Below are 27,805 nucleotides of genomic sequence, written 5' to 3'. Positions count from 1 at the left end.
ATTCTAAGCCACTAATTAGTAGGGTTTCAAAGAGCTACACTGTTACACAGACAGTTTTTTAATGGAAAACTTTGGATTTTCATCACAAACCTTCATGGTTGTCTTTGGAAAGGGGTTGACACAGGGCAGTGAGACTGTTCTGATTGTACAAAGTTTCATAACTTCCAATTTTAATACTGACCACCCTCATTTAATCTGGTCTTATTCTAAACAAAAGAAATAAAAATCATGGACTTAGTGACCAAATCTGAAGGCGATAAGAACTTAAAAAACAAACACAAAACCTCAATTTCACCAAAGGCTACTCAATTGTCTATAAAATTATTATGTAATCTATGAATAAGGCAAGCTTTCATTTGAGGCACATAAGCCAAAGCACATTTAAGTAAACCTTGGACCATACTCCCTTTGTTGTTTTATAAGAGATTTAGCTTTCAATAGGATGCTTAGTGCTTTCTTAATACTTTATTGGCCACATAATTTCTAAAGTTCCATCAACTCTGGCTTCCGCTGTTTAAATGAAGATAAACTGCACTTTCTGTGCAAAAGCAGTGCCACCTGTACTTGTTTGAAGATAAATTTAAATGGCCAGTATTTCAATTTACGACATTTGATCAACATGTAGATGCTCTGATTTTTGAGCACAATATTTAGCTTTACCTTTTGATTTCAACAATGGAAAATTGAATCTGGACCATATCTCTCCAAACAGAAAACTACAGTAAGAGTTTGAAATTCATCCAATTTGATTTCAATGAAACCAAATATATCATTGAACTCATATATCAATCATATACCTAAATCATTGTTTTTCCTACAAAATTGTATTTACCAAATGTTCTCATGTGGAGCATCATAGTACAGTTTTTAATTTTCTTTCAATCAACTGATTGTATGAAAATTGATCTCAACTATGAAAAATGTCATATTTTTAAAAGGCTGACTGTCTTAGAAGATTACACACACACACACACACACACACCACCATGCCGGCCCTTTGTGAAGCACAAGGTAGATAAATTTGATGTGCTAATAAGTTGTTACAGCAGGCACTATGACTCCATTTTAATGTCCACTGAGCAAAGAAACAGTATGCTATAGACTGCAAATTTTTGTTCAAACAATAAGTAATATGTGTAGTAAATTACAGAATGAGATCTTTTCCTAGCTATACTAGAGAACATATAAATATAAAAATAATTCATAACTGAATTCTCAAACCTGTATTGCTTGTTTGTTTTCAAAATGGGCCAAAGGAATGCGGTATGTCCTATAAACACCAACAAAAAAATGGCAGCATTATTTTTTAAATACTGTGCTGCCCAAAAAATGCATACTCCTAAGGGAAAACTAAATTACAAGTTTGGGAAGTAATAAATAAATAAAATATTCAAAGCTGAGCATTACTGAATTGCCTTAATGCCAATGAAAATGATGCTGAATCATTCTTTCTAGCCAACAAAATCGAGAAACATTTTCTCATGCCAATTCATTATAGAATTTCACTGCTATCCAACACAGCACTGTTATAATTGTTTCAATACAATAGAGCCAACTATAAATCCAGTAACACTTAAATGAAGTAATGTAAAGGGTTCATATTGGCATAATTATTCTAACTCAAACTAATAGGGTTTGCTTGTGCATTTACTTGTGAGTTTGCTTTAAATGTAAATGAGCTTGGCAGCAAAGTGATGAAATATACTCATGGATATTCGAGCACTACGTCTTATGATCATTTTGAGAAGTATTCAAGATGGCTAATGATGCTGTTCAGAGCAATGTAATTAGGACTATTTTATTTGAAACTAAATAAGTTTAATTCAACATTCACTAATTAGAGTAGTTGGTACTCTAAAACTTATTAAGTTAGCTAGCATCAAATGAAGACAATGGACTGCCTGGCACATAATGAATTTACTAGTCTATTTAATTTCTAACAGTCAAACCATTTTATTTGATGTCAAGGGAGTAAAATAATGAAAAAACAATTGGTTAACCAAACTTTTCATTTTCAAAACAATTAGTTGTATAGGTGCACCATTTTGACCTACAAGATTCTTTAAAAAAAAACTAATTTAAAGAAGGCTGGTGAGGACATAGGTGGGATGAGCAATTATCTAGAAGAAAAGGAAGCTGGGTAAATTTGGGTACAAATAATGGAAGAAAACAAGGTAGTAATGTCTTTTCCTGATTTAGAAAGGGCTTCTAGAGAAAGGAAGCATCATCAAAGACTGGTACCCAAGAGAGATCATTCAAGGCTCCAGGATGTAAAAGGCAAGATCAAAGAAAGGACCAAGATAGGAATGGGGACTTGAGAAGAAGGAGAAGGCAGCATAAAACTGCCTATTAAGTGGGAAATATAGATGTACAATAGAAAATAAATTTCGATTAAAAATAGGCTATCTTTGCATTTTCTAATGATTAGTGATTTTTTTTTCAATACAAATTAAAAGGAAGGAAGAATGAAAGGAAAGAAGGGGAAAAGGGTGAGAAGGAAGAGGGAAGAAAGGAAAAAAGAAAGGAAGGGAAAAGTCAAGCTGTGTGATCTTATAATTATTTTTTCTAAAAGGCTGATTAACATAACAAAAGCAAAAAAACCCAAAGACACAAACAAGAAAAACCCCAGAAATTTGCCCCTTCTTGTGTGTTTTAATGGAAAGCAAATTGTTTTAACTTTTTCCAATGTCCACAACATAAATTTAACACTGAAAGAGGAAATCCTGAGCTCTTTATTTTGCCTAAATGTCCACATAATTTCACTAAAATGTATAAGTAAAAAGTATCAGTTATAGCACTACCACTCAAAGGAAAGTTTATCTCTTTCGAACAGGAAAGATTAAGTTCAAAGATTAGATTCAAAGTGTTTTTTATTAAAAGTCAACTAATTGTGTCCACATTGTTTTAAAATTTTTAATTCGCAACAGAATTGCTTCCAATTAGCATCCTTAATAAATTTTACAAGGAAACACCTACAACTTCAGTTCAAAGTAATAACAGGGAAGGGATATGGACAAAATATGTTAAGGTAGAAAAACAAAACAGATTTCTTCCCTCTCCAACCACTTAGAAAAAAAATCATTTCCATCCTAAATGGACAACTATTAACAGCTGAGAATTTGCATTCATTCATCATCTCCCTCTACCCCCACCCACACTCCAAACTTTCCCACAGACCTTCTCCCTTGATTTGGGCCCTTTTTGTGCCACTTCTTACTTTGTAGTGCTTTAACTGTTTTGATGCCTGGAATCAATCCCTGGGACTGATAATTCCTTGAGAATATCAAAAGTTGTTTCTCAGAATACTTTGCATTAGAATTGTCATGCGCTATTCAGTATTTGATGACATGCTCCACCCCTGACTGAAGCATTTGAGAGATGGTTAGTGCTTGCATTACGTGAGTATATACACACACACTCACAGTTATATTTTATCATTCATATATATATAATATATACATATTATATGTATGTAATATATATGTGTATGTATATTTATATACACACACACAGAATAAAGAAGGTAGGTATACATGAGAACATTTATATAACTGAGGAATAAAAGCTTGTCTTTGAAGCACTAAAAACTGCCTCCCTTGTGCAGTCCCTTGCACTGTGTGTCATATCTGCAATACAACAGCTACCCATTTGAATGCTACTTCTTATAAAAGAAACAAATCCCTCCGACTTTATTTGTAAGTACCTTAAAGACAGGGGCCATGTCTGCTATTTTTTTGGTATCTCGTTTCACACCCTCCAGTATGACATCTAGTAGAAACTTAGTAGATGCGAAATAAATAAATAGGAATAAATGCTCTCTGAAAAATCAGTGAAATGATCAATAATACACTGACTATACATGAGAAGGTCTAGATTGAGTAGATCAAGTTAATGACAATAGTAAAGGCACACAGAGAATTAGAGTACAAAAAGAACTAACACATCTCAGAGAATCAGATATGAGTCCAAGAGCTTAATAGCATCTTTAACTCATGTATCAGAGACAAGAGCTTACGACTATTTCAGAACGTTATCATCAGAGTCATACATTTACTAATGACGTACCCAAATTACTACTTTTAGTATTAAGGTGTATAGCATTGACCTGAGGGTAGTGTTATCATGTACTATACTGTTATTTAAGATCCTTTATATTAATCTGTCAAAAGGAAATTAAGCATTGAAAAGAAATCATTAATCAGAGTAATTAACATTGATACTAAAATCCCCAAGCTGGTTTCATATGGTCTGTCTTACATGAGCATCAGTGAACAATTTAGTGATGCACATACTGTCATGTATATACATCTAAGCAAACGTAATAAGCATTTAATTTTCAAGTACAACAGTACCACTATAGTTCTCAAAAGCATAGATAGCAGTCCAGTCTGTTATCTAGTTGCAAGTAAAATTCAACACAAAATGTGTCCTAAGAAAACATGCAAAAATACGCCAGCAAGTGTTTCTTCCTTCCTCTTCTGATGTTTAGAATAATTGCAAATTAATTTACACCAAAAGTGGTACAGGAATGAAATTATTCCTTCAGGCTTAGAGGATTCTATGCCAAGTTTCATTTCTGGATGCATATTTTTGACCAAGTTCAAGAGCCCAGAAAAGAAATACATAAAAGAGAAAACATCCCTTTAAAGTCAGGAAAGCAACATTCCTAGAGGCTGCTATGGGAAGAGAAGGCCGGCCCTGATATGGGTGTGCTCCTGGCATTTGGTTTCCACCTAGAGGATGCTGCCTCTCAGAATATGAAGTAGTAGCTGCTATGATGAGGTAATGGCTGTGCCAGTTTCACTGGGTCATGCTCTCTCAGCACATTCCTTCTCCTTCTCCTCCCTGAGAAGGTGCTGTAAACAAGTCATCTTGAGAGAGAGTTGCTATAGAGAATTAACAAATCTTAAATTCCAAATTCCTGAGAACACTGGCCCTGCTTTTGGTGGTCTAGACATAAAGCAGCACACATAGCCAGAAAGACACAGGTTATTCCACAAGAAGGGGGTGGAGGTGGGGGACAATAAGAGAGGAGAGAAACAAAGGAAATAAAAATTAATGTAATCAAAACACTATTTTTTTCTTTTTAAGAAAAAGAAAGCTCAATTTTTAAATTGCTTAGATCTCCAGTATATATTAAGCCATTTTCTGCCTATGGGTCAAAGTTAAAAAAAACTTTTGGAAATTAAATAATATTATAGCAAACCGTAAAATACTATAAATTCAAATTGAATAAACCATGAACAGATAAACAGCATGTACCACTGATCCTAAAGGCACAAGACCGCTGATAATATGTAAATCATGAATACAGATGTAAACCTATGATAATCAAATAAAATTACCAGGAAATCAATATTGAAATACACACACAAATATAATATTCTTTATTGAAAGAAAAAAAACGCTTTTCTCCATTTCTTGGTGGGAGGATGCTTCCGTGCATAAAGGGGGAGTGGTGATTGAGATATTCATGATTTACAAATTCATAAAGATTTCTACAAAAATACATAGATGACTATTGCCCAGTTAAAGAGGTGTTTTGTGTTACATTCAGTTGAAAGAATATAACCCTCCTCTTGGGAATTCTACATAGCTTTTATTTAATCTACTTTTATTGCAAAAAAAAAATTATAATTGCCTACAGTGAAATGAAAGGGTGACAGAGCTATGCTTTATACTGGGCTGGTACCTGCAACTCAAACATGGGACATTTTGCATAATATGGTTCACATAAAAGGCTTTGTTCTCCATCGCCTCACTGTGGCTGCAAACCTCAATTTCACTTTGTCGTCACTGACTCTCCCAGACGGATCATTTAAAAATAAATAATACCTTTAACATTGAAGTGAATTCCTTACCAACATTCATCAATCCCTCTACCTCACATTCAAAATTATATACCACCAACAATTTTTTTGTTATGCACTACAGATTTCATTTACACCATAATTCCAAAACCTTCAAAGATAAATTTTAAAGATTTATCTTTTAAGTATCCACTCCCTTTTGTAATATTATGTATATAGGGTATTATGTGTGTATGCGTGTGTGGTGTGCACAAGCACACGAGTGTGCATGAGTGTGTATGTGTATGCATTTAAACAAAAACATTCACATTGAGTCCGTTTTAAAGGGTCTATGTCCTGGAAGCATTATGCTAAGGACTTACAGCAGATGGCACACAACAATCGTTAGAAACGGGCATGTTGCTAATGAGAGCTTTTTATTTTCTGACAAAATCCCGAAGTCCCAACGACAGGCAATATAACATCAATTTCCAGTTTTCAAGGATTTTTTTTCTCCTGACACCGTCCGCTTTACTAACCCCCGCCCCCGAACCAGACACACACCTCCCCGCTCCTCTCTCACACTCTTTCTTTAAATTTCCATCCTTAAACAAAAGAGGAGGTTGGGGAAGACAGACACCCAGCTCTGCAGCTCACCCCAAAAAAAGATTTTTTAAAAAGAAAAGCATAGATGGACTGTAGGTGCCGCTTTCCACTCCTGTGGTTTAAAAAGAAAGACTGTGGACGCTCAAGCTCATCCAGGCTCTTTTTCTCCCCTCGTGTCCCGCCCTCCAACACGACAAGACACTGATTTCTCATTTTCCTAAAAATATGTATCTATTTTCCTCTTCCAGCTGTTTCTGGAAGAATAACAGGGAAAAAGATTTCAAATTGACAAGGCTCCCTAACTCATACCTTCGTGTGTGGTTCTCTGCAGCTAGATGGACAAAACAATCCTCTACCTCGAAATCGTTTTTTCCCATCAGCTTTTTGTAATTCACGCTTCGTCTTCCTACACCTCAGGTGTAGGACAAGTATCCTAACCCGACGTAAATTTCCGGGAGTTTCAAAGTGGTACCTACCAAGGTCGCACACCCTTCTACAATCTAGAGCTCAGGTAACAGCGCCCGGTCCCCAGCTCCATAATGACACCTGGAGAGGCCGGGCCTGCAGCTTCGGTCAGGTAGGAGGCTGGACAGCTCGGCCAACCTGTGCCAGCTCCTAAGGCACAGCGGACGAGACAACCCCTGATCCATGCCCATCCCATTCCTGGCTGAGGCTACCTTTACGCGATGAACAAGGTAGAAGGAAAGACGCCCTGTATAGAACCAGAGGTGGGGACGGCTCTCTTACCTGGGCGCAGAAACTGGATGCATCCGCGGTCGCCGCTGTCACTGCTCACCGGCTGGAGGACCTAGTGCCCTCGGGAGAAGGAGTAGAGCGTGAGACGGGGCAGGGGAAGAAGGAGAACAAAAGAAGACAGAGAAAGAAGCGGAAGGGAAGAAAAGAAAGAGAGAAGGAGGATGCTGCTGCTGCCGCCACGGCCGCCGAGAGCCCGCGCAGCCAGAGCGCTCGGCCCAGTCTGAGCACCGCCCCCGCCGCCCGCTCCCAGCGCGGCCGCCCCGCCCCGCCTCTCCTCCCCTCCCCCTTCAAATCCCGCCCGCCTCTGCTGGCCGCTCGGCGGCGGTGGCGGTGCTGGCGCTGCCACCGCCGCAGTGTCCGGGAGGGGGAGCGCAGCTGCCACGCCTCCTGCCGCAGCCAGACGCCGCCCTGCGGGAATGATGGGGGTGGCAGCCTCAGAGCGCCCGCCAAGACGTGGCCACATGCAGGCCTGGGACGGCGGACCCCAAAAGAGAATCCCCCCCCTCCACTACCAACAACAACAAAGTGAGACCAGCGCCCTCGGGACAGAAGTACTGGCGGACCTTCTTCACCCACGTCCTTGAGGAAATCAGCTTTAGTCTCTCTGGCAGGCTTCCCCTACTGACGCCCCTCGTTTCCTTCCTCTGTCACTGTGGGGCAGTAGTTCCTGTCACTTCTCTGTGGGGAAGACTCACTAGCCGTGCTTCCACAAACCTAACCAGTTGCAGAAACGATAGAGGAAAACTAGAGAAGCACAAGAACAGAGAACACCTCTTGTCAGGACTTAAGGAGCAATGGCTGAAGGTTTAGAGAATTCTAGAACCAGCTTTGTCACTAATCAGAGTCAGTCATTCATTTATTCACTCAACAAATGTTCATTGAAACCTATTATGTGTTAGACGCTGTTCTAGGTACTGTGAAAACATCTGTAAATAAAAATAGACCCTGTCCCCCCCAAAAAGCAACCCTGCCTCCATGGACATTGCTTTCTAGAGAGACAGATGTGTGATCCTGACACAGCTCACTTAATCTAAATCTCAGTGTATCACTGTGTCAAATGAAGATTTAAAATGTCAGCCCTGCCCCTCTGGCATGCTTAATATGAGGGTATAATTAGATAATAAATAAGAAGAGTCTGTGAAGACTACGAAGAGTGATACAAGTATAATGAATAGAAAGCACAGAAAATGTTGACTTTGAAACGTCACCACTTAAGGAAATCATGTCTTAAATACTTCTGAAAGTGAAATGACCAACTGAGAAAACAGATGATTCCTTACCGTGTAATCTTCAAATCACAGAACAGCAATTTATTGTAAGAGAGGAAAGATGCAACTTAGAATTGCTTCAAACGTTCAAAGGAGGTTTTAGGTGTTTTTACGGTCAGCCAAGATGGTGCAGAATGGCTTGTATAGCTTCAACAGTGCTGAGGAAACAGCAGCTGTAAGTTGTTTTATTATTGAAATCAGCCAAGGAATCAGAGACCCAGAGAACATTGGAGTTGATTTCTTAGGCATTTGGTCCAATTCCCTCAATTTTCAGATGGAAAAAGAGACCCAATTATAGGAGGCTGTAAAGATTAGAAGCTATAAGAGTAAGATCTGAAACCCTGGCCTTCAAAGTCACACTCTATGCTCTGTGTATATTTATTTTCCTCTGCCCAGCTTTATACCATGTCCCTGTGACACTTGCAATGAGGTTGGAAGTATCAGGACACACTTAAGCAGCAGGGAGGTTGGAGGAGTTAGGGCTCCTCCTCAGAGCATGGTCTGATAGGGAAGAAGGAGGTTTTAGGAGACTATGAAATGATGCATAGTATAGGATGGAAGGAAGGAGTAAGAATTCTGTTAAGAGTGTTAGCCGTTGACATTCAAGACCTGGCATGCTGCTGCAGAAACTCATTGAAGAGTATCCCTTCAATCCGGCATAATCCAATCCTGAGTGTTTCTCAGGTCCTATTAGTTCTGTGCTACTAGACACACAAAGCGCATTCCAGAAGGAAAGTACTCCTATCTTCCTTCACTTCAGGCAGAATTTCCCTCAGTCTGTATCACCTCTGAGCTTAGACAAATGCAGCTTCAGGCGTTGCACACAATCTTGCCTATCCTCACTGTTGGCAAATCAAAATATTGTTTAGATTTCTCAAGCTTTATAGTTAGTCTTGAAATTAGGTATTGCAAGTCCTGCAGTCTTTTTCTTTTTTCAAAATCCTTTTGAATTATCTAATGCTTTGCATTTCCATATAAATTTTGGTGCCGACTTGTTCATTTCTATAAAAATAATGCTATTTTTAAATTAAAATTGTGCTGAATTTATAGATCAATTTTTGGCAGAATTCTCATCTTAACCTATTAAGACTTCCGATCTGTGAACATCGTATAGATTTCTATGGGTTTAGGTCTTTTCGAGATTTAAAAAAATATATATTATTAACATGTTTTATTTCCCAGAGCAGTTTTACATTTACAGAAAAATTGAAGAAAACTACAGATTTCCCGATATATTCCCTTTCCCTCTACCCACAGTTTCCCCTGTTATTAACATCTTTTGCATGGAAGTGGCACATTTGTTACCATTGATGAACCAATATCAAGATATTATTGTTAATAATGTTCGTGGTTTACTTTAGGGCTCATTCTTGGTGCTGTAGTTTTGCAGGTTTTGCCAAATGCATATTGTCATGTATCTACCACTATAGTATTACACAGAATAGTTTCACTGCCCCAAAAATCCCCTGTGCTCTACTTATCCCTCCCTCCTTTTTTTCTCCTCCCTGTTCTGATGTCATATAGTTGAAATCATACAGTCCATAACCTTTTCAGACCGGCTTCCTTCACTTAGCAGTAAGCATTTAAGATTTCTTCTTTTTATGGCTTGATAGCTCATTTTTTTAAATCACTGAATAATATTCCATTGTATAAATATACCAGTTTGTTTATCCTACTTCACCTATTGAAAGATATTTTGGTTGCTTCTAAATTTGGAAATTATGAATAAAATACTACAAACATTCAAGTTCAGGTTTTTGTGTCGACATATGTTTTCAACTCATTTAGGGAAATTCCTAGGTACACTATTACTGGGTTGCATAGTAGACTATGTTTATCTTTGTAAGATACTGTCCAACTGTCTTCCAAAGTGGTTGTACCTTTCCACCAGGAATGAATTAAAATTCCTGTTGCTCCACATCATCAACAGCATTTGGTGTTGTCAGTGTTTCAGATTTTAGCCTTCCTAATAGGTATATAATTGTACTTCATTGCTGTTTTAATTTGCAATTCCCTAATGACATAAGATTTTGAACATTGTTTTTAATCTTTATTTGCTACCTGCATATCTTCTTGGTGAAGTGTCTGTTTGGATCTTTGGACCATTTGTAAAAATTGACTTATTTTCTTATTGTCAAGTTTTTAAGTGTTCTTTGTATGTTTTGGATATAAGCCCTTTATCAGATATGTGTTTTGCAAGTATTTTCTCTAGACTGTGGCTCATCTTTTCACTCTTTTAATAGTGTCTATCACGGAGCACAACTTTTTAATTTTAATGAAGACCAACTTACTAATTTTTCATTCGTGGATTATGCTTTTGGTGTTATACTTAAAAATTCATTGTCAAACCCAAGATTACTAGGATATTCTCTTATGTTACCTTTTAAAGTATAATAGTCTTACATTTTACATTTAGTTCTGTCATAGTTCATTCAGGCTGCTATGACCAACTGGATGGCTTATAAATAACAAACATTTATTTCTCAGTTTTAGAGGCTGGGAAGTCTAAGAGCATGGCACGAGCAGATTCAGAATCTGGCAAGATCCTGATTCTTTATAGATGGCAGCTTCGTATTATGCCCTCACATGGTAGAAGAGACAAGGGAGCTTTCACTGGCCTCTTTTATAAGCACACAATCCCACTCATGAAGGCTACACCCTCATGGCTTAAGCACCTCTCAAAACCTCACCTCTTGATACCATCACATTGACAATTAGGATTCAAAATATAAATTTTGGAGGGACACAAATATTCAGTCTATAGCAAGGTCTATGATTCATTTTGAGTTAATTTTTGTGAAGGGTACACAGTATCTAGATTCAATTTTTTTTTTTGCATGTGGGTGTCAAGTTTTTCCAGCACATTTGTTGAAAAGACTATCTTTTTTCCACTGACTTGCCTTTGCTTCTTCATCAAAGATCAATTCACTATAAATGTATGTCTATTTTTGGGTTCCCTATTCTGTTTCATTGGCCTATTTGTTCTTTCGTCAGTGCTACATTGTCTTGATTATTGTAGCTTCATAGTAAGTCTTCATGCTAGGTAGGGTCAATCTCCCAACTTTGTTCTTCTCCTTTAATACTGTGTTGACTATTTTGAGTCTCTTTCCTTTCCATAGAAACTTTAGGATGTTTGTCCATATCCACAAAGTAACTTGCTGGAATTTTGATTGAGACTGCCTTGAATTTATAGATCAAGTTGGAAAGAACTGACATCTTAACAATATTGAATTTTTCTATCCATTTATTTATACCTTTTTAAAAATTTTATGCATGAGAATTTTTTAGTTTTTCTCATATAGATCTTACACATAATTTGTTAGATTTGTACCTTAGTATTTCTTTCTTTTTTTTTTTTTTTTTGGTGCTAATGTAAATGGTATGCTTTTTTGTTTCAAATTCCAACTGCTCATTGCTTTGTATAGGAAAGAAATTGACTTTAGTATGTTAACCTTGTATTCTGCCACATAGCTATAATCTTTTATTAGTTCCAGGCAATTTTTTTTTTAATCTATCCCTTGGAATTTTCTATATACACAATCATATCACCTGCAGACAAAGAATTTTATTTCTACTCTCCAAATCTGTATATCTTTTATTTTATTTTCTTGTCTTATTGCATTAGCTAGGACTTTGAACAGGATTGATGAGAGGGGACATCTTTGCCTTGTTCTCAACCTTAGGGGAAAGCATCTATTTTCTCACCATTAAATATGGTATTAGATGTGGGTTATAAGTAGATGTTCATTCTCAAGTCGAGGAAGTTCCCCTCTATTCTTAGTTTGCTGAGAGTTTGAATGATGAATAGAGGGTTGATTTTATCAATTTTTCTGCATCTATTGATATGATAATATGATTTTTCTTCATTCTCTTGATGAACATTAAAACTGATTCATTTTTTTGATGTTGAAACAGTGTTGAATACCTGGAATAAATTTCACTTGGTCATGATATATAATTATTTTTATACATTGTGGATTCAATTAGCTAATATTTTGTTGAATAGTTTTGCAGCTATGTTCATTAGTGATATCACCTGTAGTTTTTCATTTCTTACAATTTTGTTCTCTGGTTTTGGTATTAAAGTTGTGCTAGCCTCAAATAATGACTTCAGTTAGGAAGTGTTCCCTCTGCTTCTGTCTTCTGGAACAGATTGTATAAAATGTCGTCTGTTTTCTAAATATTTGGTAGAATTCACCCATGAAGCCATCTGAGCCTGTTGCCTTTTGTTTTGGGAGATTTAATTATTTGTTCAATTAAGTTAATAAGTATAAGCCTATTCAGTTTGTTTGTTTTGCCCATGTGAGTTTTGGTAGATTGTGTCTTTCAAGAAATTGGTCCATTTTGTCTATATTATCAAATATGTGGGCATAGAGTTGTTTATAATATTCTTTTATTTCCTTTTAATATCCATGGGATCAGTAGTGATGGTATCACGTTCATTTCTAATATTAATAATTTGTATCTTCTTTCTCTTGGTTAATATGGCTAGGGGTTAACAATTTTATTGATCTTCTCAAAGAACCAACTATGGATTTTGCTAATTTTCTTAATTATTTACCTGTTTACAATTCCATTGCTTTCTGCATTGTTTTTTATTGTTAATATATGCATTCAGGACTATAAAATTTCCTTTAAGACCTGCTTTTGCTGCATCCCACAAATTTTTATAGGTTATATTTTCATTTTTATTTATTTCAAAATATTTTTAAATTTCTCCTGAGACATTTCTTTGACCCCTGAGTTCTTTTAGTTTGCTGTTTAATCTACAAATATTTGGGGATTTTCCGGTGGTCTTTCTGTTAAAACTTCTAGTTTAATTCATTGGTGGTCTGGTAGCATATATATATGATCAATATTTAGTTTGTGTTTTAAATTTCTTTCCTACGGTTTTTGTTAGCTTGTTCTATTAGTTTCTGAGTGTTGGAAACTCCCAATGTGACCATCTAATTGTTTTAATTCTACCAGTTTTTGCTTTATGTATTTGAGGCTATCCTAAACACATTATGAATGATCATATATTTTTGGTTGATAGGCTATTTTATAATTATGAAATATTCCTCTTTTTTATAATAATGTTCTAAAACCTATTTTGTCTCATATTAGTATACCTCCATCCACTTTCTTTTGGCTAGTGTTCACATGGCATGACCTTTCCCATTCTCTTTCTTTTTAGTCTTTTTATGTTCTTTTAAGTCATGAGTAATTTGAATGCAATGTTGAGTTGAGTTTTTGTTCTTTTTCTAGTCTGACAATTTTAATCTCTTTTGTCTATTTCCATTTATTATAATTCATTTATTTTTATGTTTAAATCTACCATCTTATTATTTGTTTTATATTTTTCCAAATTGCTTTATGTTCCTTCTTTCTTTATTCCCTTTACATGGATTAATCAACAATTTTTATTTCATATTACCTCTATTAGATTGTTAACTGTATATTTTTTTGTTGGCCTTTTTGTGGTTACACTAGTGATTACAAGCTGCATGTATCATTTTACCACTTCCTGGAAATGCAAGAAACTTAGAACACTTTAGTTCCACTTATATTCCATTCTGACTAATGTGCAATTTTCATATATTTTATTTCTCTGCATATTTTAAACTCCAGAAGGCCTTATTATTATTGTTGTTTTATATCATCAGTATTCACCTGGAGTTATTTTCAGACAGATTTATGTTTATGTTTGTCCATCTCTTTTCACTCTTCTTGGAGGGAGAGTCAGTCTACAACAAACTCTTCTACAATTACTAGAAGCTGAAATACCTAACATTCTCTTTTCATTATCCAATTCTTGAGTTTTCCTATGGAAAACAAGGGTTCTTCTGTCTGGATTATCATGCAGTAGACAAAAACCAAATCAAAATACTTCAGGCAGAAAAGTATTTAATACAATAAATAAAATATTAACACATTTTAGAACCGGTGGAATATGAGGCTCAGGCTTGGACTTCAAATGAGAACTAGAAAATTACTTCTGGATTGGTCAGTCAGGAGAGCTCTTACCTCTATCACAACTAGAAAGCTGAAAAGCATAAAGCTGCTATTGTAACTAATAATTTTAGGAATGGGCCTCTATATGAAATCCAGTTATCAGGAAACCATTTCTGTTCGCACCACAACTGCCTTTTGACAAGCATGCAGCTAGTGACAGATACAGAAAAACCCAACATTTCCTCAATAACACTTGTCAGCAACAAGAGCCAAATCACCAACTTTCCTTCATCTTTCTGAATGGTAGCAAGAGTGAACGTAATTTCCAGAACCTTATCTACAAGGGCATGGGGCATGTGTATATTTTGGTTGTCTAGCCTCTGTGGTGTATAGATGAGGTTGAAATAAGTGCTGTGTGTCAATTTATCACATCCAAATTGATTAAACTGTAATATGTAAGCGAGTTGCTCTCCAAATATGAGTCATTATGATTTAGTTCTTCCCAATGCTCTGTACAACTCAGCACTCCAAAAAAAAGTCATTTAATAATGACATTGTTATAGGGAATTAACCAACTTTCTCTTATGCAAAGTAGCACTTTTTTCTTCTATCCGAATGATACTCTCTTAGTGACCAAAGATATTTTGGCTGTACCTCCAACTTTGCAGGACAATGTGCTAGTCAAAGAAGTTATTCTTGTGAAGTAGCAATGCTTTGAAGATGTGTAGGATGAGTACTATAGCACAGAATATCATAAACTGTAGCTGCCAAGAGAAGCAGGGGTTCCCATCAATGTCAGGTGCTGAGAACCCAACTGGAACGACACTGTCAGCAGCAGTATAGAACTGCTCATACCCTTGGAAATGGAGTTAGACATGTGAGTACTATTGTGCTGGAAAAGTCACAGGGTCAAACTACTCCAGACACAGGAAGTCAGTTTGCCCCAAGACCCAAAAAGGATAATTCAGAGGTTTTGTATTTTTCCATCAACGAACAACAGTACTTTTGTGCTGCATTTGACCAGCGCTGATTTATGGTGATTGCTACCGAGCATGCTCAGACTTTGGACAATGTTTGTGAAGTTTCAACCCACCTCCAATTCTGCAGAAAAAGATTCAAGTTCAGCAACAGCTGCTTATTCATTTTCCTTATACAGAAGTAACATTGGTAATACTTGAAAGTAAAAGAGATGATAAATACAAATACAGTTTTCTAACACATTATAGATCACTTAAACTCTCTTCTTAACTTCTCAGACTCTCATTCTTGCAAGCCCACCTGATCATATGCACACACTCCCCGCTCAAAACTCTAATACACATTTAAATGATGACTTCATACTCAAAGTAGCCAACATAATTAAGAAAAGCATTTCCGGTTTGAGTGTCTCTTTTCAAAAATCATAATACTTGACAAGGTCATATGACAAGGTCTTCAAATATCTAGAGGCCAAATAATTTTGCAGTGATTGTTGTGGTACTCTGAATAAGTCTTTGTGTTTTAATTAATAGGATTGAGAAATGCAGAGATAAATGTAGTTTGACATAAATTGAACAGTACCAGAAGCCTCCTAGTCACATATGCTCTCTCCTCCAGTCTATTGCCATTTTACTGTGAAATTACTAGGGAAAAAGACAAAAAAAAAACAATTGGGTAACTGTTATGTTCTGAAATGTGTTATACATTTAAAGATATATTATTTCTCAAATGAAAGCAATAAAATATAACACAATACTTGTCCCTTGTATAGGGAATAAAAATATTTATATATTATATCGTTTGTTTTAATTTAGCTCTTTTCACATAAGAATTCAGTATTCCTGCCAGCTTAAAAACTCAAGGAATTAATTTTTATTTTAAATATAATAGAATATACTCATATTTACCATGGAGTAATTTTTATTACTTAGAGCAAATTAAAATCCAAGCCGATGTTTGAAATCTTGAGCAAGCTACATTAAGAAAATTTATATTATATGCTTTGTCATTATTTATTACACAGTTCTTCAAACTTTATCCTTAAAGAAAAGTATTCACAGGAAGTCAAAATAACATTCTTGATACTGCTCTGAATTGAGCTAATGAAATGGGTGTGTGATGCCTTGTAATGACAGTTTCACTGAAATATGCTTTTTAAAAGTGAGGCTGGTTGATTCCATGAGTAAGGAGGAATTTGAAAATTAGTCTTTAAACAAGGCAACAAAAGAGAGAAATGCATTATGTACAACAGCAGCTTCTACTGTTAATAGGTTAATCTGACAAAAATCAGTTACTGAAGTTTATCTTGATTGACATGTAATTTAACCCAAATTTGTCGTACAAGAAACAAAGTGAACATTGTACCCACTATTTAAGAATAAAGTTTGAAGGGCAAAAAGGAATATTATCATTATTATAATGAATTAAATATGGCTATTTTTGTAAAGAATGCTTTTTGCTTGTGAAGATCTTAAGGACTGAAGTATGTGACCATTTCATGAGGCATTTTGAGTACCTACTAAAGATGGAAATAAACCATCTATAATATTACTTTCAGTGTGAGAGTATAATTAACACTGGTATTTGGGGGAAAATGTGAAGTTTGCAATTGTCCAAGTGTGAATTTGATATCATTCTCAATAAGTTCATTTTCCTTTAAACATACTGATACCTTTATTTAATAGAATTCTCTTTTTTGATTAACTGAATTTTCATTTGTTCCCTTAAAAATTGGTTTCTTTCCTATGATTCTTACAGGGTGCTCAATTAGAGGGCTCACTTCCTTGTGTGAATCATGTAAAAGTTCTACATTTACCAAATAATAGAGTCACACTGTACAAAAAGCAATTCTTTCTTATGTTGACACAAGTTGGTGAGATGTATAGAAGGAGATATAATAAAAAAATATTCTCAGTTAAATTGTACCAAGTAAAGTTTCATCATTTTTTTCCAAGGAATTATTAAGCTGTGTAGAGGCCTAAAGCTTCTCATCATTTTAAAATATAAGAGAGAGGAATGGTTAAAATTTGCTCCATTACAAATTGAGTTTTATCAGCAATTTATATAAAAATTAAGAATATATTTAAAATGTCCAATAAGTCATACACAAAAAGAAAAATCCCTCTGTTCCTCAGTTTTTATTTCTTTAAATCTGGCTATAAAATGCCCCCACTTTACCATTCATAATGATTAATGAGTAGTTAGTATTAATGCTTTATTCCATGGAATTCAAAGAGCAATTAGTATATACAAGGCATTGTGTGCTGGATGTCATGTACTATGCAAAGATAAACCAAATGAACAGTCAGGTTTTTATAGAAAAAAAAAAAGTGTTTCTTTGTATGGTATGCTTTGCTCATATGTTTTCTTAACTATAATGTCAGTAATCCTAGTGTTGGGTCTTGTTTTATGCGTACAACTTCAGCAGTCACCTGATGGCTGACAAAGCAGAGTGTTTTAAATGATGAGTAGAACTAAATTGATTCTGCAAATCTGTTCTTGCAAATCAGAAAATAAATTTCTCAGGACTTAAAATAATTTTGTTATGAGCGAGGTAACACAAAAGTTATTTTTCTGATTGATGATGTTCAATGACACTAGCAAATTCACTCTGTATTCTCTATTAGATAATTATCTTCCAGTGCCCTTTAGTGAAAACGCCTTTATTGTTCTCTGGTATTTCTTCCTTTATGCACAGTTCTTCAACCTTGGCATTCTTTTTTCCCTAAACATTTCTTTGTTACAAGGCATTCAAAAACAAAATGTTCTGGGATGTCTTATTTCCCATATGCTGCTTTATAATGTGATTGTCCTTATATCTCTCTCAAAACCATTTTCTCTTGTTATGAATATTTCTCCAAGCTAGGTCAACCACAGGATGGTTTGGTGTCTCCTTGACAACCACATGGTCTTACATTTATTACTATTCTTTTTTTACTCCCACTCATCGCATTTCACTTTTTATTTCTGATCATTAATCCTTGAAATGTCTTCACCTAGTCCTTATCTTTGTTTTTATATCTTCCAGTGTTAATTGCCCACATTCTCATACATATGCTACACCCCAGTCATTAATTATTATTATTTTTTAAAATTGTGGAACGAGGATGAGATCTATTTAAGCTAAAGATAAATAAATCTCTCCTACAACTTCTTTTGCTGGGTGATTAGGCTTTACAATTTCCAGTTGAGGATGATACCTGATGTTCCTATCTCAAGGTTATATAATTTATTTTGATTCCAGATACAAATCAGAAATTTAGACAGGCAACCAGGTTTATATACCTGCCCTATTCTAGAATTGAGCCACTGCCTCTAATCAAAAGTTAGTAGAGTGTTTCAAATAACAGGCTTTGTAATTACACAACATTGCTAAGTTTGAATCCCAGCTCTGCCTCTTCGCAGCTGCCTCTTCCCAGCAATTTATATAAAAAATTAAGAAAATATTAAAAGTATGCAATAAGGCTGCTAACCCAAGGCTGGATATTAGAAAAGATACACCAACTTTCTTACCTAAAGTAGGAAAATAATGTTCTCCTCATTGAGTGATTGGAAGGGTTAATTGAAATAAAGTAATAATACACAGTGAATAGTTAAGAGCTTACTAGAGAGGCTTCCCAGCCACATAGGATAATTTGAGTCCTCTATTTTGAGTAGATTTAGCCCATATCCCTTTACAATTGATTTCCTGACTCCATTTTAGAGCACCTTGTAGAAAAAACCAAAGGGGTAAGTACTTTGACTTCTTTTCTTCCCCTTCACTAGTTCATCAAACTCTAAAATGTATATGTTTTTCATTACCCTTTTTGTAAAGTCTCTCCCTATGAACAGACTTTACTAAATACTTAGCATTTCAGTATCTTTTGCCCAATAAGAGAGAACAAAACAGCATATACTGTGTATGAGAGTAAGGATGTAGAAATGCATCTTTCATTATAGTGGGGTGTGGGGACAGAGCCAGGAGTGCAGTTTCCAGGCTCTCAGCCTCACATGGAAAGGTGCTGGCTCAGGTAGTAAATGGCCGTCAACTGTGATTGGATGGCCATCAGCTGTGGCTAGTTGGCCATCAGCTGTAACCAGTGAGCCACTGGCCACTAATATAACTGCAGTGGCTATGCTAGCAGAAAATGGGGGGCTAGCAAGAAGGTGGTGGCTGAGCTAGCAAGTGGCAGAGTGTGGATTGCGGACTGCAGAGAGGCAGATTGCAGCTAGCAAATGGGGAGTCGGTCGGTTGGCAGAAAAGCGGACAGCAGGTTGCACATCGTGTGAATCCAGCCTCCAGTGAGACTATAGTGGTATGACTCCCCTACCTATGGCTCCGTGGGTGTTCCTTTTTGGCCTCACCGTGTCCTGTGTTCTTATGTGGGGAGCGGGACCAGAGACCCCGCAGGCCACCCTGCACGACAAATGGCGCAGCAAGCAGGGTCCCCCGCATGACATGGGTTTTTTTTTTAATAAGTTTATCTTTGTTTTTAGTTTATTTTGTATTGAAAAATGTGTAATTTTCACACAGACATAGAACAAAGAGAATTATACATTATGCTGCAAGCTTTGCATAAGGTAGTTAATTTCATGCACTTTTACGCTTTCTATAGTGATGAGTTTTCTATAGTTGTAATTCTTTCCTCTCTGGGCCTTGAAACTTTCCATGACAACATTATAGTTATGGGGTAGGCACATCATAACATGGAGTATGTGTGAATCAAGAGGACATATCCCTACTCCCCTAACTTTTGTCTGGCTACTAACTACCCACACTTCTTCACTAAGCCACCAACTCATGCCTTCTCTTGCTGGGTCAAACATAGCTGACATACTATTAGATTAATTTTTTATTGGATATGTGTACAGTTTTCTTAAGAAACTAATTGACCCATTATTTTGAAGTATCAGTCCTCCAAAAGCATATCATCAACTGTTATGTTTTCTTCTGGTTACACACGAACGTATAATCTTGCACTGTACGTATAAGTTTAACAGGATTTCAGCACACTCATCTCCTTTGTACTGACATCATCTTTTATATTTCTATTTTCTTCTCTCTTTATTGGATAATGCCTGTCAGTGTTCTCTTGAAAGAACTGGTGCCAGGGTTAATTATTTCAGGCTGCTAACCCAAGGCTGGAATGTTCTGAAATGCTTAGCTTTCAACCTATTATGCATAGGTTTTGAATGTTTTATTCCAGTCAACTACAAGTAATCTACATTGTTCCTTTTAACTGAAGTTACAAGAAAGATATATATCTATATATCTATATCTATCTACCTATCTATCTATATGTATATGCATATAGATATGTAGATATCTATAGATAGATAGATAGATAGATAGATAGATAGATAGATAGATAGATAGATGATAGATTGATAATCTTTCTGTAACTGAGGCACCTTTATCTTTTTAATCTTTTTTCTTTCCTGAACCAATGTACATGATAAAAATGCTCTATAAATGGACATGCCTTTTGACCGAGATTTTGTGTTAGAAATGTTCATTGTAGCTTTGGTAATAATGAAAAAATTTGAGAGCAACTTAAGTGACCAAACATGCGTATTGGTTAACTAAATTTTAGTATAACTTTATGATGAAATATTATGCAACCATTAAAGTGATAAAAATAATTTAATAGACACTTAGTATATGCGAGGCACTGCGCTAAATACTTTATGCATAATCCCATTTAATTTGTACATCAATGCTAGGAGGTAGGTATTTTTATTATCCCCACTATATTTATAAGGCAATGAAGTCTTAGAGAAAGCGTATATATAAAAGCACACAGATAGTAAGTAACAGAATTTAATTCCAGAATTTCTGATTTCAGAGCCCAGGGTCCTGATCCATAGTCTGTTTTGAATTATCAATAGAGAAAAAAATATTCATATTTACTTAAGATTTATTATATGCAATAAACCTTGGTCTTTTATTGATTTTATTTTTATTTTAATTATTTATATTTTCTAAGGTCTACATGTTATATAAATTACTACATAATAAAACAGTACATGCTGAAATAAAAGTATGAAAAGTTCACAAAAGAAAGTTTATTATAAATTTATATATAAATATAAAATATTTATGCTAACTATTTCTTCACAGTCATAGTGTTTTAAAATTATTTTCAAAACAGATATCTTTGTGATTGTGGTGAGAGGGCTCAGTGCCATGAATGTAGTTTTCCATTCCATTTCTGTTCAATACTATAAATATTTATCATTCTTATTGACTATGTCCCCCATTTTATAATAACCAATTAGACACCTCTTTGGACGTACATCAAGTACACTTTCTAGTTTAAAGCCAACAATGTAAAATTCCTCCTCCTGTGTTTTTTCTATCAACTATAAGTGGACTCAATGACTACTTTTTCTTTTCAAAACCCACTGTAATTATCTTTCAGGTACATTTTATAGGTTCACTCTAACCAATTTTTCAGGGTTGGTGATATTTTTACTAAACATTCCTACATGTATTTGTTTAATTGAAATCTTTCTTACAAAAGTGAATAGAAATAACCTAGAACTATATTACCTTTCTTCCTTCAACATAGTTAAATGCTTTATTCATTCAAATAACTTTAGTGATCCTCTATTCCTTTAATTCTTGCCACTTAACGCCTTCCTCTCTCTCTCTCTCTGTGTGTCTCTCTCTCTGTGTGTGTCTCTCTCTCTCTGTCTCTGTCTCTGTCTCTCTCTCTCTCGCTCTCTCTCTCTCTGTCTCTCTGTCTCTCTTTCTCTGTCTCTCTCTCTCTGTCTCTCTCTCTCTCACATATATATATATGATGTATACACATTTTAAGAAAGGAAAAAAACTGTTAAAATTCTAATACTCAATATATACTGATAAAAGATGAATACAAGTCACGTTTGACTTCTGCAATTACAATAGGTGCTCAAAGTGGTTACCATCAGCGTCTAGACACTTCTGATTACAGCGAACTACTGCTTGAGCAACGCTGACCAAAGTGTCCACTTGTGTACATTTTTTTGGCACCCCTCAGTGTGTGTGTGTGTGTGTGTGTGTGTGTGTGTTTGTCTGTGTGTGTGTGTTTATAATTTATGCTCCAATGAAATTAACAAACTTATTTCTAACAAGGGAGAAGGGTGAGGAAATTAATGAATCAACATCCTATTAACACTATCTCCTGCTAAAGATAGCCATAAACTAACCCAAAGTTTTCTTGCCGTAGGAAGAACAGATAGGAGGCTGTTGTGAGAGTCCATGGAAGATGTTGATGAATAAGATCCTTGTGGTAGTGGTAAAAATGGAGATAAATGCATGGATTCCAGTGTGGTTGGGAGCTAGTACATGATAAGTTTTAATTAATAGTAATTGTTGAGTGAATAAATAGATAAATATAAAATTTACTAAAATCAAATATTTGCCCTCAAGCAGAATATAATCTAATTATAAAGATACATATACAAAACAATTATAATCAGAATTATTTTGAATATAATTTTCATTGTGTGAATCTTGTACTAAATAAGCAAAGGGTTTCACTCAATCCATTAATCCACCTATTTTGGGGTAAGACTGAAAAAACTTTTTATTTAAATGTTTCAAAAAATAAAGATTAATATGAAGATTCTACAAAGGAATTGCAATGGATATTCATAAGATGTGAGAATGAAACAGATAGTAAGCATGTCTTAACAATACTTCAATATAACTTGATATATATATATATATATATATATATATATATAATTTTTTATTTTAGATTTTATTGGGGAAGGGGAACAAGACTTTATTGGGGAACAGTGTGTACTTCCAGGACTTTTTTCCAAGTCAAGTTGTCCTTTTCAATCTTAGTTGTGGAGGGTGCCATTCAGCTTCAAGTTGTTGTCCTTTCAGTCTTAGTTGTGGAGGGCGCAGCTCAGCTCCAGGTCCAGTTGCCATTGCTAGTTGCAGGGGGCACAGCCCACCATCCTTTGCAGGAGTTGAACTGGCAACTTTGTGATTGAGAGGATGTGCTCCAACCAACTGAGCCATTCAGGAGCTCAGTGGCAGCTCAGCTCAAGGTGCCATGTTCAATCTTAGTTGCAGGGGGCAGGGCCCACCATCCCTTGCGGGACTTGAGGAATTGAACTGACAACCTTGTGGTTGAGAGCCCACTGGCCCATGTGGGAATCGAACCGGCAGCCTTCGGAGTTAGGAGCACGGAGCTCTAACCGCCTGAGCCACCGGGCCGGCCCAAACTTGATATATATTTTAACTTCAGTGGTTTTACTATTACAAAGCATCTTTTTAAAAATAGTAATGAATCAAATTATTATGAGAAGAGAAATATAGAAGTTAACAAAATAAAAGAGAACATAGAATCATGCTCTTTAGAGTCACAAAAATAATAACTTCTATTTCATAATTACTATGTGTCCAATCCTTTGCAAAGCACTTAATATACATTATATCATTTAATAATGATATTTACTAAATAAATAACATATTTAATAAACATTGGCTAGTAATTTAAACTATTTTAAATATGTAATCTAAAGTCGAAGCAAAAATGCTTTCCTTTAATAAATGATAATTTTTTATCAGTGAATTTGTCCAAGTGTATATTGACATATACTGATAAAGAGTTTCATTTCAAAATAATAATGTTTTGAATCATCAAGCAAACATACAAGTATGACTAAACTGTTGATGAAACTTTACTCCACTCACTTTTTATAACATTAATTTAAAATATCCACTTTTATTTACAAATGCTAACAAAGATGCTGAGCAGAATATTTCAAAGAAATTATTAAATCTAAGTAAAATAGTATCACTCTTTCCTGATGTTTTTTTAATATTTGTGCAGTAAATGAATGATAAGATTTAAGAGATGTTCTATTTTGGTCATGAGCAAAATGCCTGGGGGAGTAAGAATAGCTGCTGTTTATCTACAAGCTTCAAACTGCCATGAGGCTGAACTGCCTAAGAACAAATGCCATTTCAGGGAAATCTAAAATCCTGGACTCAGACATGGTCAGACTATGAACCTGCCTATTTACCACAGTTTAGGGAGTGCTGGAAAAAGTCCCTTCTATACCTCAGTGCTAAAAACATTTTCCCACTGCTTTGCAACGGTCTCTGAAAAATCCCAGTTAGGCATCCTCTGTGGTTAATTTATAGGAGTTATTGGACAATATAGAAAAACGTAGTTTGTAGGAAAGAACAGTAGATCTGGAGTCAGGTGGTTTTGACTCTCCTGTTGCAAAATGGGGAGAAGAATATCCTCCTTAAAGCGTTGTTCTGTGGGAATTCAATGTAATTACCTAAGTATTTATGTACTAGAGAATGCTTTATATGGTGATGCTAATTTACTTAGTTTTTTCCACAGTGAAATGTTCACAGGCTTTGGAAGATGAGAGTATCAGTTGCCTATGAGGATTCAGGTAATAGTATGCATAACATACACAGTAGAGAAAGGTAAGCAAGGCACATTTAGATTACTTCAGTACTTTGTAGGAGGCTGGCCATCAATGAACCAGTTGAAAGTTTGATAATCATGTAATAAGATGGAACTATATTAAAAGATCTGGAAAATCCAGTCTGTCCTTCAGATTTCAGGATGGCATTGTTCCCAGACAAATTACTCATCCTGTTCCTAAAAACTTCAGAGAAAGAGCTTTCCGCCTTAGTAAAGCAACCCAGGGTTTGCCAACCACAACAATGTAGAAATCCCTCCAAGTATCTCACTGCATTCCTGCTGCAGTTGGCCTGATTGTGCCCTTAGTGGAGATGGAAAAATACAGATGGGACTCACTTAAAAGAAATCCATTATATATGTTCAAAAAATTAAAATGATCATGGTGATGATTCACTTTGAAAAGACTTAAAAAAAATTTACATGGAAAATTTATTGTTAAATAAAATACCACTTTTGACCTAGTGATAAAATAATCAAGCATCAGAATTAAACAGAAAATATAAATGATTAAATAAAACTATCACTGTTATTGTGGTCAATGGTTTTATGGAAGACAGTTCTTTGGTTCCTAATACTTGTAGTTACCAAATGTCTAGATTGCTAAAGTTACATTTGAACACGTTTAAATAGCTTTAGTGATTGGAGAATTTAGAAAGATGGAACTGCCAGGATGGAATGAGGGAGAGGAAGAAGGGAGAACAGGAGGGGACCAAAAGGTCTTGTAAAATTGAGTGCTACTTGCAAACTGAAAAGTGAAAAATCTTGTGTCTGAATTATATTGTGATATGCAGAGACACTGACTCTGGAGAGATGAAAAAGGAGGTTGATTTAAAGAAAACACAGGAAATCTTACTTTATTTGACTGCTTTTTAAATATTAAGGAACATAAATGTTAAAATTAGTTTGCCAATATTTTCAAGGAATTGAAATTAATAACTTCTTACATTCATTATATGCATTAATTTCTTCTAATAATTCCTAAAATGATAAGAATAATGTTTCATAATAAAGTTTTGTTATTATTCAAGCAGGTTAAAGTATGCTAGAGTGCATCAGGCAATTAAGTAAGCAATGAACTGTTTACTTTGGAGGCCAATGAACATTTGGGCGACTACATTATTATCAAGTAAATGACCACTTTAGAGCACTATATGGAATGCTTCTGAAATGACAAAGTAATAATAGCTAATAATTATTGAGTGCTTATGATATGCTAGGCACTACGTGCTCTACAAGTCTTCACTTATTTATTTCTCACAGCTCTGATGGAAGTACCATTTTTATTCCTATTTTACATCTGTGGAAACTGAGATCAGATTGCGAATGGAAGTTGCCCAAAGTCATGGAGTCCGGAAGAGACAGGTGCAGAAATGGAAACGAGGTTGTCCATTCTCAGGGGCTCACCCACTGGGCGACACATTCTCAGTCAGTGATGTGATGGAGAGCAAATGAGCAAGCAGAGAAGTTCCGATTTCATGTCATTCCCGCTATGGAAATTTAGAGGATGCACTCTAATTTACATTTGTCAAAAGAGATTGTTGACTATGCAGTGATTAGCACTAAAAAGAGTTACATTTTGTAACATGATAAATTTCAAAAGTTGGTCCTCCTACATCCCAACAAGGTGGTCTGTGAAGGAAAAAACAAAAACAAAACATATCCTTTAGCTTGTTTCAAAACGAAATTATGCAAAGTGGAAAAAGCAAACAAACGAAAACAGGGTATAGTGCTGACCAGGTTCTTAGGACTTCAACTTTTCTGTTACTATTGATCATTTTTTGAGGGAGGAAGTCAGTTTCCATGGAAGTTTTAAATGGCAGATAACACAGCATCCTCTGTTTTTTCAGTTCATAACTTGCAGATCTTTGGATGTAATCCAGTTTAACCTCATCAGTTTGAAGAAGAAGAACCCAAGACTCAAGTATTAATACCAAGCAGTAAACTGGAGTGAGTGAAACCTAGGCCCTCTGAATGGTTGTGTTGAACATTTCCAGACCTTTGACTAAATAGAACCACTGGAGGCAGAACAGATCCATCTTCCAACCCCCACTTTCTTCTGCTTTGTATTCTGAAGACTCCATTAGCTCCAAGAAAACAATATAAAGAAAAAAGCTTTGGGATAGAATTTTGTTCCTCTCAAGAGATGTCAGGAAGTCAAGAAATCTGAGGTAGGATTATCTCCTTCTGAGGGGAAAGGGATAATCTCTGCTGTCGTGCACGGTGGTCTGATATAACTTGTGACTCCCTGGGGCTATTTGATATTTCTTACAGGAAGAGTCTTTAGAATACCTCACCCTGGATGGGTTGCCATGGAAACAGTGGAGTCAGCGGTTGCAGTGGGTTAGTAAAAGATTTCATCTATTTGTGTATCTTTTAAAACACTGTCGGTGCAGATTCTCAAAACAGCAACTTTGTCGCTAAAGCATTTGACATTGACCACTCAGTTTGACTCAGGAGGTCACCCTTTAAATGTCATTCTGCCATCAATGACCCTAAAGCAGTCAGGAAATGAAATGCTATAAGGATTGCCAAATTGACAATAGTCTCACCATTGAGCTGGAAGTAACGATGCCAGTGTTAAAAAGCTTGCAAAGCATCTGTAGCTCCCTCTCCACTCCCCCTACTCTCTACCTTAGAAAATTTAGCCATCAGTATCTCTGTTTCTGTGCCAGCGATGGAATGTAGAGAAGAAAGCACACAAGGGAGGAAGGGAAAGAGGGAGGAAAAGGAAGAAGGAGAGACAGAAAGAAGGGAGTGGTCCAAGATGACTTGCAAAATTGAAATGCGCAGTATCAAATGTGAGCAAGGAAGGAACCAGTGTGAATTCTTAGGTACCGCTGGTGGTAACCTTTTAGGAAAAAAAGTTAGTATTCCTAGTGGATTTGAAAATGCTCATAATCTATGACCCAACAATTGCACTCCTTGGAACAGAGTTTAAAGACATCCTTGCACATGTGCAGCAGAACACATGGTCTGGAATGTTCCTGGCCTCCCTGGGTGAAATAGCAAAAATGTTACAGATTTCATCGAACGCTCTCCCCACATCAGT

General features: G+C 35.7%; 1 protein-coding gene across 18 annotated transcripts in view; it reads right to left on the bottom strand.

The window, feature by feature from the left end:
- Positions 1-7,385, bottom strand: part of MAP2 (microtubule associated protein 2) — a 261,018-nt gene extending 253,633 nt beyond the window's left edge. For 10 of the 18 annotated variants that reach the window (XM_088794145.1, XM_019726959.3, XM_088794140.1 and 7 more), the window contains exon 1: positions 7,143-7,385. The gene's annotated coding sequence lies outside the window, so the exon portion shown is untranslated. The remainder of the gene's footprint in view (positions 1-7,142) is intronic. The other 8 variants (XM_088794155.1, XM_088794156.1, XM_088794157.1 and 5 more) reach the window with 2 other exon arrangements.
- Between the last annotated feature and the right edge of the window lie 20,420 nt (positions 7,386-27,805).

The sequence above is a fragment of the Rhinolophus sinicus genome, chromosome 17 (genome assembly GCF_057876585.1).
Source record: "Rhinolophus sinicus isolate RSI-liver-muscle chromosome 17, RSI-T2T, whole genome shotgun sequence".
Taxonomy (NCBI): Eukaryota; Metazoa; Chordata; class Mammalia; order Chiroptera; family Rhinolophidae; genus Rhinolophus; species Rhinolophus sinicus.
The sequence above is the reverse complement of the archived record's forward strand: the minus strand, read 5'-3'. Positions and strand labels throughout refer to the sequence as shown.